The 14,630-nt window shown below is 40.1% G+C and overlaps 1 protein-coding gene and 1 long non-coding RNA gene across 5 annotated transcripts in view; one reads left to right on the forward strand and one right to left on the reverse strand.

Moving 5' to 3' along the window:
* Positions 1-641: 641 nt before the first annotated feature.
* LOC140700830 (uncharacterized) lies at positions 642-6,495 on the reverse strand. The gene is made up of 2 exons (XR_012079564.1): positions 5,970-6,495; positions 642-5,388 (listed from the first exon to the last, which is right to left on the reverse strand). It is a non-coding gene; the product is annotated as an uncharacterized lncRNA (long non-coding RNA).
* Positions 6,496-7,176: 681 nt separating this feature from the next.
* Positions 7,177-14,630, forward strand: part of FBXW7 (F-box and WD repeat domain containing 7) — a 198,575-nt gene continuing 191,121 nt past the window's right edge. For all 4 annotated transcript variants that reach the window (XM_072975603.1, XM_072975593.1, XM_072975613.1 and 1 more), the window contains exon 1: positions 7,177-7,499. The gene's annotated coding sequence lies outside the window, so the exon portion shown is untranslated. The remainder of the gene's footprint in view (positions 7,500-14,630) is intronic.

Consider the following 14,630-nt stretch of genomic DNA (forward strand, 5'->3'; position numbering starts at 1 on the left):
TAAAGCTGCACTGAGTCAAAGGCTGAGAAAAAGCTACTGGAGAAAAGGGGATCATCCTTTACTAAAAATACATAATGCTCTTAGACTTATAAGAAAAAAAAAGAAATGATATAATTTAAAGAAATTATTTCCAAACAGTATTGGAGAGTCCAGTTTTTAGTTTCCCTAAAAATATTTATATTAAAATTTTTTTAGGGGAGAGGTAATTAGGTTTATTTACTAATTTTTTTTAAAATGGAGGTACTGAGGATTGAATCTAGGACCTTGTGCATGCTAAGCATATGCTCTACCACTAAGCTGTACCCTCCCCTCTCCTAATATGATTGAAGAATGCAATGTGTGAGCCTTGATTGGATCCAGGTTGGGCGGAGGACACAAGCTATCAAAAATATTGTTGGGATTTTACGCATGAAATTTGCTAAGAGAGTAGATCTTAAATGATGTTTCGCCTGCTCTCTTACCACGCCGAAAACACACACACAAAGGTAACTATGTGAGGTGATGGGTTTGTCAACTAACCTTATTGTGGTAATCATTTCACAATACATAGGCATATCAAATCATCATGTGGTACACCTTAAACTTACACAATGTTATTTGTCAATTATATCCCTCTAAAGCTGTAAAAAATGTTGAGACAATTAGGGAAATTTATTTTTATTTTTTAAATTGAAGTATAGTTGATTTACAATGTTGTTTTAGTTTCTAGGGTATAGCACAGTGATTCAATTATACATATATATTCTTTTTCATTACAGGTTATTATAAGCTACTGAATATAGTACCCTGTGTATACAGTAGGACCCTGTTGTTTATTTTGTATAGGGGAATTTAAATGTGAATTAAATTCAGATATAGATTTTTGTTAATTTTTTCAGGTCTACTAAAGGTTGGAGTTAGGTATATCCTTCTTCTTAAGTGATCCCTGCTAAAGTATCACCTAAGAAAAAAGATGAAGCATCATGATGCCTGCAACTTAGTTTCAAATGATTCAGAAAAATACATAAAGCAAACAGCAAAATGTTAACAATGACCAAATCTAGATGAAAAGTGTATGAACACAAATTATTCTTTCAATTTTTCTGTATTTTTAAAAATTGTCATAATGAAAATCTGAAAAATGACAATCGGATCGATGGTTTCCAGCATGTGATCATTTATTTGCTTATCAAGAGAACAAAGCAGCCACCCATTTATTCACCAGATGATTATGCAGAATATAGATCAAATAGTAGATGGTAGTAGCTGGGGTCAAGTATTAAGCCTGGGACATACTGGACTAGATTGTAAACTCCATGAAGCCAGGGACATCATTCTTTTCACCATTATATGTCCAGCACTTAGTTCAGTGCTAAGAAATAGTGGGTGATAAGTAAATTTCTTTTCACTGAATGGTGAAGTAACTGTGAAAGTTCCATGTTCATGATTGACACTCTAACTCTTTTGTGTTTTCTATATATCACTGCTTTTTGGAAGACAAAAAAATACAAATAATATTTATATATCTAGTACCTCTGGCAACTACTGACTGTTAATTCAATAACTCAACTTTGAATTTCAAGCCAAAACATTTAGAAAACTTTGCTTTTCAGAGCTAAGTTATATCTAAGCCTACCTTAATGTTTTTATGAAGTTCTTTTCTTTAAGATGGTTTTCACTCAGTATTTTATTTTAAAAATAACCGCTAGATTTTATTAGATAAAAATATTTAGTGACTATTAATGATAAAACCAAATGAAGGCTTCTTCTGAAATTTTATACAGTTAAATTATCAAATATTACAAGAGATTCAAAGTTACCTTACTAATTTATTTTCTATTAAAAGTAGTAGTCATCTATCATTCAGTTTTAGAATCACTCTTTTTGCAAACCTAGATGATGATAAAGGCCACAAAGGGACAATCTCATGACACGGTTGATAAGTTTCTAGACTGATTTGTTCCTGTATATGAAAATGTCATTAAGTTCTGATATTCTCTAGCATTTTTAACAGCATTATGGAATTATTAGGGAGCTGATCAAACCCAAAGGCCTTTTCTGCATCATTTGACACTACCAATCACTGCTTTCTTTTGTGTAACTCTTTTTTTCAGATATTGAAGAAGTATGATAATTCTCTGAAGAGGCCATGGGGCCTAGTGACAGACTGGCTATAAGAGCTGAAGGGGGGCAGGGGGAACCTTCTTTTTTAAAAGCCAGGTTCCATGTAACCTCTTTTAAGCACAATTATTTGTATTAGTCTTCAAAAATTTTATTCTTTTATTTTTATATATATCAGTCCTAATCTGCTCCTAAAGCTGTTAGGCTTAAAATAAAGTAACCATATCCAATGGTGTAATAAGAGGTTTGCCATGTTGAAGTGAACAATATTCAATAGACCAGGGGAATGAATTTACCTTACTGCTTCAGAGACTGAGGTCAGTGTGATATAATGCTAAGTGTACTCTATTTGAAGACTTGGGGCCCACTCCAAGTTTCCTTTTTACTTGCTCTTCTGACTCTGGGTAAGTCATTTAATTTCTCTGGGTCCCATCTTCCTCCAGTCTTAAAATATCACTGACTTTAAACAAAGAACTGAGAGATAAGAATGATAAAATGATAAAAACAATCAAATAGAATATGTTGAGAAATGTGCCAGGTAGTAACAGGAATGGTATGTATTTAATATTAATGAGTGAAATTAAAAAACCAACCAACCATGTATTTTAGCAGGAACTTTAGGGGGAAAGAAAAAGCCACCATGATTTTTACAAAATGAATGAAACTCGAAAATGAAAAAAAATTTGTGCTGGTGAAATAATTTGTTACATAGTTGTCTATAAAATACAAAGCAATAACAGAGTTCAGTTACACAGATTCCAAGAGAAGAAATACCAACTTTACATTTTTGAGGGAAACCAAGTCACAAACCCCAAACCACCATGAGGGATTCCAGCAACAATTTAATAGTTGAAAGCATAACATTATTTTGGAATGTAAAAAATATAGTCTCATAGTTCTATTTTTAAGAAGCTTATTATCAAATTGATAAAGAGATAATTAGGCAGAATAATTGTTCTTATTTTGGAAAGACCGTGTCTTAAATATAACTCATCTGGTAGCATTACCTTACCTGAAATATATTATTCAAATATCAAAAAGGATATTGGAGAATCGGGCATCTTAGAGGTTAGGCATGAAAACGATAACCCACTTCACAAAAGCAGCAGCCCAAATGGCTAGCTGATATATGAGAAAGTCCTCAACAGCATCAGTAATCAAGGAAATGGCAAGTTAAAACCACAGTGATTTACTACTACACACCCACCAGATTGGCAAAGCTGAAAGGACTGACTATACCAAATGTGGCTGAGGGTGTGAAGCAATGAGGCTCATACACAGCTGGTGTGAGTATAACACTTTAGAAAGCAGCTTGGCATTATTCATTCAAATTTATAGTACACATAACCACTCCCAGGTATATACCATACAGAAACTCACATAGATGTGATGGAATATATAAAGTATATTTAAAACACCGTTCGTAAAAGTCCCAGACTGGAAACAACCCAGATATCCATCAACAATAGAATGGCTAAATAAATTATGGCATATTGCTACAATGAAACACTGTAATATGCAGCAATTAAAATGAACAAATTACATTTATATAAACAACCCAAACAACATATGGATTAAAAATGATGTTGAGCAAAAGTAGTAAGCACAACAGGTTACATATTATGTTGTTCCAAAAGAAAGGGCAAAACCAAACAATATATGATTTAGGGATGCATGCTTGTGATAAAACAATAGAGAAAAAAACAAGGAAATGGTTATCACGAAAGTTAGAATAATGGTTACCTCTAAAAGGGAGGGAAAGAGTTGTGTTCAGGAAGGTCACCGGGGGACTTCTGGGGTGCTGGCAGTGTTCCATTTCTTGATCTGGTTGGTCACACGGAGGTTTCTTTTATAATTAGTCATTATATGGAATAACTGCCTTATGCATTTTGATGTTTATTTCACAATAAAAATGCACAATTAAAAATAAAAAGTAGTTGAATATTGTAGATGGAATATCTGGAAAGAAATTTTGCTAGAAAATTCAGCTTATGAAATCTTTGACAGTAAAAACTGATGTGGGATAAAAAAACGGATTAAATAGTTTCTCATAAGAGCTCACTTTTTGGTGTAGGAGAAAATCCTACACAAACATCCTTTTGTTATGTTCTAATGTAGTATGTGGATCTTTATCATAAACTGATGATCCAGGGAGAGAACTGTTACCTAAAACCTCAGATTTTTTTGAATTTTGAATGAACTAGCTGTTTTCTTCTCTGGATTAATAAGTAAAAGAACTAAAGAGATGCTGATCAAGTTGGAAATGTATGGACTTCCTTCTCTGCAGTCATCAGTTCCAGCTGTTTCCTCCAGTTATCATACTGGGTGGTGAAGTGGGTGGATCTTGCCTAGTAAACTAGCGCAGCTGTAGCTTTGTAAGTAGGTGGCTGAGGGGCTCTCAGCACCCAGGTTCTAGGGTGGAGCCACTGACAGTGAAACAGACCAGTATGCAGAAGAGCCCCAAGTGGTCACACTTTTCTGGAGGCATCCTCTGCTGGGCTGCAGAGCTCTGATGTTTGCACTCTTTTCCACCAAAGCCCACAGAACTTAAAAGCTGAGGTGCTCAGCTTTACAGAATCCCCTAAATCTGTGTATTTTACTCCTTCAATTTCCATAAAAAAATTAGGAAGAGGGGAAAAATCAAAAACGATTTATTTTGTAGCCATGTGAGGCCATTGCTTGCTGGTCTGATTCCCTGTTAGTCTTATTTGGAAGGACATGGCAGGGATTGGTCATGAAAAGTCAAATCAAATTAAGGGTAGCTTAAGTAGGACAGCTAACTTGGCTCTTAGAACTCTGGATGAAGGGCAGCTGGGCAGGTTATACTTTGTGAGTCTCTTCTTGCTTCTGCAACATCCGTCTCCCCCCTCCCATCACTTTTTCTGCAGCATTTCAGTAAAAATGAGCCCTTGGAATTATCCAGTTAGAGGTTTCCTTGGTCTACTATTTGCATATGTGGTGGCAGTAGTGGCAGAAACCTTGAATTCCCCAGATCTGTCTGCAAAAACTTGCTGCTTATTCCGAGTTGGAAAGACTTGCAATATCCGCTACTGCCGCTTCCAGAGGACGTATGGCGTGCCGGGGTCCAGAGACAGAATTGTGGAATCTGCTTCCTTTCATCACGTTGCTTTGATCTCAGTCTCACATTATTCACCAGGACAGGTTCGAGACAGATTTCTGAGGAATCTGGTCCTTTTATCTTAAAATTTCTTTTCCTAGAAAACCACGCTTTCAACTTCACGAGTTTTTACTTGAATTTACTTTCCAGGATAACATCTGTAGGAAAAGCTGCATAAAGAGTAATAACATTTATCTGAAACATAGGCCAAAATTTTTTTCTTGACGGTAATGTACACTGATTAACAATCTGTATTAATTCTCCAAAGCTCCAAACCACAAGCAAGAATGCCTTCTCAAAGGGAGGCACTACTAAATTCTCTTCCTGAAAAAGTCAAAAATCCTTCCACTCTCCGGGAGGATGACTCCCTTTCCTCGTCCCAGCAATCTGCCTCTTTCACTAAAGACTCAGGTTGTGACTGCTCACGGAAGCCTCATCCCCTGTTTTCTTTGGAGTAGAGAACAGGGGGAAGAGGGATGTATTACAACTCTCATCTGTACAATGCTACGCAGTTTACAAAGCGCTTGCACTTCCATCAAACTCCTCTGAGCTCCGGGAGTGAAGGAGGCATTCATTCATTCATCAAACATTTGCTCCGCCCGACCACAAGTTATTGGCCGCTGGGTCTCGCCTCACACCAGGGAAAGGGTGGGGCTCTCGCTCCCCGGAGCAGGTGCCGGGGATCAAGCTGAAAGATAACTTCTCGCTCAGTCGGGCTTTTGAAAGGCCTGTTTGGGGCCAAATGCCTCACCTTCGGGTGGTGCGCGCCCGAGCGGGCTGCCCGGCCTGGGCCTCCTCCTTGCTCGCCAAGGAGCAGTCACCACCTGCTCTGAAGGAAACCGCTACGGAGCAAGCTCTCTCCGCCGCCCTCGGGTCAGGGGTAAGATCAGGCGGCAGCTTAGGCTCCACTCGGCTCCTCCCCTTCCTCTCTTCAGTTCTGACGCGGCCGTAGAGGCGGCGGCAGCAGCCGCGGCGAGTCCCGCGGCCCGAGGCGCACCCACCCGCTCGCCGAGCCCAACTTCCTCTTCCCTCCGAGCGTCATCAGTGCGCGCCAGAGGCGCCCAGGGCGGGGTGGTTGGAAAGAGGAAAAAAGGCCAGCGGAGGAAGCCTCCGAGCGGAAAGAAAAGGGAGGGGGGAAGAGAGCGGTTGCTAGGTGACTTACGTCATCGGTCCGCGCCGCTTTCCTCCCGCCCCTCTCTCTGGAGTGAGGCGAGAGCCCCGCACTGAGCGAGCGAGTCAGCGAGCTGAGCTCCGGGCGCTGCTACCGCCGCCGCCGAGAGCGTGAGCGCGAGGGAGCATCCGAGAGACCCAGCCCCCGTACACTGGACGCCGCCGAGACCTCCGCCCTAACCCGGGCCACCGGGAGCCGCGGCCACCCCTTTTCTCCCCCCCTCACCTTCCCGGCCGGCAGCGGCGGCTGCACACGCCGGAGCCCGAGCCCGAGCCGGAGCCGGCGGCTTGGGGGCAGGGAGGCGGCTCCGCGGTGAGAGGACGCTGAGGAGGGGCCGGAGCTTCTGTCTCCTCCCGGGGCGAGGGGCGAGGGACCCCCAAGGTGGAGGGAGGGGGTCCCAGCCGCAGCGACACATGCGGGAGCCGGGAGCGGGGGCGGCGCCGAGCGGAGCCGGCCGGGTCCCCCACCTCGCCGCCGCCTCGGCCACCCGCCCGGGGCCGTAGCATCTCGCCCCGGAGTGTATGAGCCGAGACCCCAGGCTCGGCCACCACCCCCCAGTCGGGGGGGCGGGGACCCCGATGTGAAGCGGCGGCCGGGGCGGCGGGGACAGCAGGACCGGCGCCGCCGTCTTTTCCTTCCCTCCCCCCTCCCCTCTACCCCCTCGGGGGGGTCTTCTCCCTTGGGCGGTCGCCGGCCCCCCGGCTCCTCGGCAGGACTCCGGGAGGAGTTCTTAGAGCCCCCTCCCCCGCCCCAGCCCCGAGGGCGGCGGGGCCGGGGGGGACCCGGGGGGCCGGCCGCAGCCTCCGCCCAGAGGAAACTTTATAAAAACAAAATCCGGAGCCTCCCAAACGTGACTATCCGGGGACAAGTGGCCCGGGACGGGCCGAACACTCAGCCTGAAGAGACCCAGGAAGAGGAAAAGAGGAGGTAAGCGGGACCTCCGCCTCCTGTGCTCCGGCGGCGCGGAAGAGACCCGGGTGGCCGCCCGGCTTAGCGATACCAGCCCCGCTTCTTCCTCAGTAACGCTCCGGAGCCTGCCGCAGCTACCGCCTCCGTCCCGAGGAGGAAGGGAACCAACCCACTTTCAGCGCTCCAGCTCTTCTCTAAAGTGTGAGTGGCCCCGGGAAAGGGAATTGAGGGGTAGAGAGGGGGAGGATGCCTGTGCGTTCTCCAGAGTTTTGCCGATGTTTCTCCGGAGTGCTGGGAGTGTATAGATGTGCGGGATACCTGAGTCCTCACTGCGGGAAGGCATCAGGCAGTCCTGTGTTTTGTAACCTTTTACCTCTCTTCGTGTGATACGCAAGCCTGCAGGTTTCTTTTCGAGGAATTCTGTCTTTCCCCAGAGTTGTACATTTCTGGCCAGTAATTGGCAAAAGGAAATTGAGGAAACCAGAGCATATGTGCGCACAGAGGACGTCTCAGTGTATGTAGCTTTTCCTGGTACACCGGGTGGGAAACAGCGCTGTAGTTTTTGTTTCTGAGCAACTCCTATTTGGGTTCCCAAATGGGAGCCTCTGAAATTAAAATTCCTTTGTTTTCCTGCAGTCTTCCTTGAGAGTTTTCATTTTAGTACAGGAGTGTTTTTTGGTTTTTTTTTTTTTTTACCTTCTCATTTCCTGGGTGCAGTTCCTGTGTATCAGAAGGACACGGTAACAAGTATCAATTACTAAGGAAATTCGGAATTCTTAGGAATCACACCTGATTTGGGGGAGAGCATTCAGTACTTTAACCAGTTTATTAAAATGGTATTACATTTTTCCTTACCCAAATTTTTTTTTTAAATAGCATATGTCCTAATCGATAGCACTTTTTTATTGGTGGAATAACTTGTGACTTTGCTTATTTGGATTGTCTTTTCTATCAAATAAGGATGACTTTTTCCCTTTCTGTTATTTTAAAGGAGAAGTCTATAGAATCTTTGATTTGTGTTTTAGGTATCCTCTCAGAGTGCTAAATTAAGGTGCAGGAAAATAATCAACATTTCATATATTTATACAGACCTTAAGGGTTAAGCATAGGGTGGAATTTTATATAACAACACAGACAGCACTATACTGAGAATTACGGTCCCTCGAGACAACTGTGTGGGCTTACGCTCTGAACCCAATGCTGAGAGAGGCTCTGTGGAATGAATGTAAGCCTGGGGTTATCTGTGCTAACTTTTCCATTCAGGATCTTGATTAAACTCATTTAAAACTTTCCCGAACACTTTTTATCCTGTACTGTTTTCTTTTGAAGTAATGAATTCTACAATTTTTTCCCATTTGTTTATTAACAATTCATTTATTTGTCCCAAACCTGTCTCTTTAAAATTCCAGGAAACATCCTGAGCTTGTGTTTTGAGAAATGCTAGAACAGGCTGGAGTTCGTCTTTTCTTGGTTTTGTAGATTTTCATTGTTCCTCTTTACCATCATCTTTCCTGACTCTTTTGTCTGTTTGAGAATAATTTCTTCCATCCCTTTGATCACTTTGCCCTCCTGTGGAACTTCTCCAGCTGTTTTGTTTTTTCTTTATATGCCTTGTTCTTGTTATGCTTTTGTTAGGAATCTTAAATTCTGTCTATTTTACGTAGGTACTGACATTAAACTTTTGAGTAGTGGATGTAATGTTGGATGTGGAATCAAAGACAAATGCTGCTGGATGGATCTGATATTTTGTAATCTTGAGGAAGTCACGTATCCCATGTTTCACAAAGATAGAAAGATAAATCTAGTCTTGCATAGGCTGTTTTTTGGGGGAGGAAGGGTGGACAGACTACCAAACTAGTTTGAGTGTAAATTATATTCCATCGGAGTTGCTTACTAACTTTAAGACTTATTGCTTTGGCTATAGATTGGTCAAAAATCATGACAATGTTTTATTGTATATTTGGGTAGCAAAGAAATAAAGTGTTTGGGGGTCCCTACCTTTGAGGTACTTTTCCTTATGAATGGCAGAGGCAATGATACCCAAATTGCACAAAACTGTGGGAAAAGGGGAATGGACCGGTTTTCTATGACCACTATATTGGAGATATTGTTTGGTACCTTATAGATGTGAATGTGTTTGTACATTTTTCATTGGGAAAATGTTGATATTCGACTATATAGAACATATTGGAGTGTTTGAGCCAGCGGAAGGTGTCTTTTAGGAAGAAAATAGCAGGTAGAGATAAAGTGTTTAAGACTTTTGGAACTGGAGGATGTGAGGAGCAGATGTAATTAGGAAGTTAGCTTGGTGGGAATTCAAAAGGAAGTTGAGTAGGCTTTAGGGTCAGTTTGTGTTTGTGTGGGTGCATGTTTCAGCTCAAAGAATCAATTGAAAACAATGTTCCTGAGAGGGTAGTTTTAGACCACTGAGGAGAAATTGTATTTTAAGCCAAGAGACATTATACCTGGATTAGGATTTTGTTTTTCTAGTGAACTTACATTTTTATACCATGGTCATTGAAGAGTGATACAGATGGAAGGGTGAAAAAGAAGGTGCTTCCAATATATTAGTATGGTGCTAGTGGCTTCTTATAAAAACTAATTCAGAAATGAGGCAGTGGACTTTGCTTTGGACATTAAATTCTAGGATTAACGTTGGATACCAGTTTAATCTCAAGACAGTAAAATAATGAATAATACCCTGAAAATGTAGAGTAGGGAGTCATTATCAAAGTATTAAGGTTTCTTTTTTTTAAATTTTATTTTAGTGAGTTATAGTCAGTTTACAATGTTGTGTCAATTTCCAGTGTAGGGCGCAATTTTTCAGCCATATATGAACATACATATATTTATTGTTGCATTCTTTTTCATCGTGAGCTACAAAGTATTAAGGTTTCTTGAGAGTACTGATGGAGAGTAAACAGCTGAAAAATGGGTATTTTTACTTGGGGGGAGGGGAATCTATTAAAGTTAGCAAAAATCTTGTAAGAACAGAGTATGGATGGACTCTCCCTAAAATAGATGTTTTAAAAGTGAGTAAGAGTTGAAGTTGAAAAGGGAGAAACAGCCGGTCTCAGGGCATATGATTATTTTTGAAACCACCAACAAGCTTTTTGTAGGGTATATAGGTCCCTTGAGGTTAAGTTCAGAAGAATATATAGGATTTCACTGTTAAGGAGTTTATAGATAAAAGGACAGATCTGTTTCACCAAATTCATGTTTTTAAACTTTGCCCTTCATTATCATACTAAGTTTGGTCTTTTACATGACGAAGTAGGGCTAAAAATAGCTGGCAAAGAAGGCTGCTTCCCCTGCTCCGCAGTTGGTGTGTGTCTTTGTGTCCCATACAATGGAGGGGATATCCCTGTGTTGGCACAGCAGTGCTGAAAATGCCTTTTAAAAAATCTTTTTATTAAAAAACAAACAAACAAAAACCAACTTGGCATGAGAAAAAATCCTGACATCTTTGAAGCATGAGACACTGGAAGACTGATTTTAAAAAATTTAAAACAATTTTTAAATTTCTGTGGTGAAGCCTAGAATTTAGTGTTGATTCAAACAAGAATTAAGGATTGTGAGGTAAGGAATCTATATATCCACACTGTTTTGTGTTCGAATTCATTATCTCCCTAGTAGCTTCTTTGACCTCTTCTTAGGAGTGATAATTCAAATGACAGGACCTTCTGGGGAAGAGCTATTTAGACAGGGAGCTAGATCTAAGGTGGTTCTGGAACAGATGCCATATGAGTGCCTTCTCTCCTCACCCTCTATTTTCCACAACATTTTTCATGCAAGTGAAGTCATGTTCCAGTGAACCTTGAAGGGCAGCCTTTTTGGGTTAATGTAATTTACTAGAAAAGACAGTGGGGAAGGTGGGACTCTGGTAGTTGGGAGTGGTAACCTCATGTGCTTTTCCTTGACAACTTTGGGATTGATGTGGGATGATTAAAGAGCTTTAAGGTGTGCATTTGTGTTTGTGTGTGTTGACACCAGATAACCCCATAGCCCACACCTAGGCTAGCAGCGGCCCAATTCACTTACGTTAGAGATGGTTCTTGGAGAAGTTTGTGCTGCCTCTGACATCTCATTGTGTAGAGGAGGGGTTGGCAAGCTTCTTTTTGGTGAAGGGCCAGTTAGTAAATATTTTAGATTTTGTAGACCATATGGTTTCTGTCACAGTGATTCAGTTCTGCTCTAGTAGTGCGAATGCAGCTACAGACAATATGTAAATGAATGAATGACTGTGTTCTAATAAAACCTTATACATAAAAACTGGAGGCAGGTTGGGTTTGGCTTGTAGTTTATGGACCCCTGTTGTACACAACTGCCAAGTCCAGCTACATGCAGTCTGAGCTTCACTACTACAAAGCTGAGACTGCCTATTTTAGGTGGTCTCTATTTTCTAAACGAGATGTGTTCCTTGGGATGTGTTCCTGAGATGTCTTAAAATGATTTTGCATAAAGCATAGAGTCTACTGTTAAACAAGTTACTTTTGCCTCCATAGTGATGAAAACTATGGACTGAAGAGCAGGGGCAATGCCATCTATGAAGGGATGCAGCCAAAAAGCAGGGACTGCTTGGATTTCTTATTCAAAGATACCATACCATGTAAGATACTGTATAGTGATATAATAGCCGTGCATCATGGCCAAAAGTATCTTTGGAGTATCTTTGAAGAAACTTCTGGGTATAATTTTGAAAAGTTCTGCAAATAAGTTGTAAAACATTTGCTTTAGATGTAAATTAGAAGTATTTATAGTTTGTTTCAATCAGGTAAAAATATTTGTCAAACTGTAAGAACACTAAGGTTTTATACTTCAGTTTCTTCAAATCTTGATCTTTTGTAGTGACTAATTCAGTGTGTGGAATTATTGCTCCACCATTTTGGTTTTGTTAATTTCAAGTATTATTTCTGAACAGATCACTTAAGTTATTTGAATGTGTACATTAAAAAGCTTTGCTGTGTTCTTAGAGATAAATGTAACATGGGTTAATGTATTTCTTAAGTGGATCTGTCTCAAATGTGTTGTTTAGAAAGGATAATTCAGTTTTATGTGCAATTTTACATCATAGCTAATACCAAAACATTTGTTTCATGTGTCAACAAATAGCTACGTTGGATGATGGTGCATTTTAACCTGGTTTCATAAATCTTATTTACCTCAGGGTTCCCCTATTTCTGCCAGGGGAAAGGGTTACTCTTCCAATAGTGACACTTTTTAGTTTCAAACCTGCTTTTACTTTACATAGTATTTCTATACATATAATTGATACTTCAATTCCTCTTCCTTTAAAAAAGGTATCTGACAATTTTAGTATACCTTTTAGAAAGAAGGTCACTGTAAAGTTACTTTTTTATTCATTAGGAGAGGATTCTTTTCCATGCTCTTTTAAAAAATCTTTTATTTTTTGCCTTTTCAGGTAATTTGTCATTCTCAGGCTTAAGGATGGGTGGCAATTTAAAAGACACAAGGTATTCCTCTCATATCTGCAAATATTCCAAATAAAATTATTCTATATTGGTGACACTTTCAGTGGATCAGGGAAAAGAGTGGTGTATTTTTTTTCTTTTTAGTGTAACTGAATTGTCATTACAAACAAATGAGTAAAGTTGTTTCCAAATAATGAACTCTTGCTGTTAAACCTTTCTACTTTGAGACTTTTTCCCACTAAGTATAAAACCAGTCTGTCTTATGTCTTAATGTAGTTGTAGATTTTCGCTTTCTCATGATACCTCATTGGTACTTTCTCATGATCCCTTTCACAGTGTGTTTAAAGTGTATTTTCTAAATCAATGTGACCTTTCCTGAACACTATGGGATATATATTTTCTAATAATTACACTTTTACACAGAAATATATTTAAAATTTCCTCCTATTCTACCTTCAGAATTGTGAAATATTTGAGGGAACATCTGTACTTGATCTGAATGTTGAGTAACAAACCAATGTATGACAGTTTTTCTAAAATGTTCCCTTAAAAAGTTTTGAGTAACAATTGATTTGTCTAAAACTGTAAGCTAATACAAGAAAATACAAGAGCCTATGTTTGTGTCGTATTACCCTGCAGTGCAGGTATTTGAAAAATAATAAAAATGCGCAAGAGACCTTATTGCTTGAGTATCTTATCTTTTGCTTTTTCCCCATCACCTGAGGGATAGCTGGTAGATCAGTCAGATACTGTGAAGCTTCTGTTGCTTTGTGGTGTTGCCTCTGCCCTTTTTTTCTTTTTTTTTGTTCCCAGCTGAAGGTTTGCTACTGGAGATCTGGGTGACTTTAGGCAGGAGGCAGCATGTGCTGTGCTTGTGTCTGTGGGTACATGTATCTTGCTGGATGTTCCTTTCTGCATGACTGCTGTGAAATTTAGGAAATATTAAAAGATATGGTGTAAAATATTTTCGTGTCACTTAGCCTTTCCTCTGAGCGAATCACCTTAGGATAAGACACTGAACCCATCAGTATGTTGGGACGAATGTGAAGTGTCAAGACAAATCGCTGGTTTGTTTTTGGAAGAATGTATATATCTTATGAGACTTTTAGGATGGCATACTTTTCAGATCAGTTAAGGGTCTAATAATAGACCTTTGCATGACATCCTCTAGGTCTGAGAAGGACTTGCCTCACTAATAATAGTGGATAATTTGTAACTATCTCATGGTTGAAAGTGTTATGCATACCTGGAGCCAGCAACATGTTGCTAGTTCATTTCTCATTTCCTTCATAAAATACATTCATTCTATGGAGGCAGAAGATTCATTAGTTAGGCAGTACTTTTTTTAGCTGTGTGGCCTGGGACAAGCTACTTTTCCTTTTACTATCAGCCTCATCAGCTGTCTGTGGAAAACTATGTCCTTAACAGGGCTGTTGTTAGGATTAAATGAGATAATATAAAGTATATGCAAAGCTTGTCCAGTGCCTGGCATGTGGTAATGTGACCCATCACTGTTAACTTGAGTTAAAGATCTTTTAAAGTGTGACATAGAAGGCTAAAGTCAGGCTTCATATTGCCCAACACTTAAATTCAGCCCTTGAGTTTGACAAATAAAATTGAAATAATTCTGCAATGTTTTCAAAAGGGTCTGAACCAGTATATGATTCATTAACATTTTATTTAAAAAAATCTTAAAAAGTAGAGAAATGGCATAACTGCCATTATTTACAGAAAAGAAGGACTCGTTTAAACAGAGCTGAAATTTGAATTCATCTCCAAAGATCTCAACTGTGCTTAGATCAGAAAGGACACTTTTTTGACTAATTCATTGATTATCTCTGAAAGTGACTGTGGTTTAAATTGTTCATATGGAAATAACAGGATGTAGTTGGGTTATCAA

The sequence above is a fragment of the Vicugna pacos genome, chromosome 2, assembly GCF_048564905.1.
Source record: "Vicugna pacos chromosome 2, VicPac4, whole genome shotgun sequence".
Classification (NCBI taxonomy): domain Eukaryota; kingdom Metazoa; phylum Chordata; class Mammalia; order Artiodactyla; family Camelidae; genus Vicugna; species Vicugna pacos.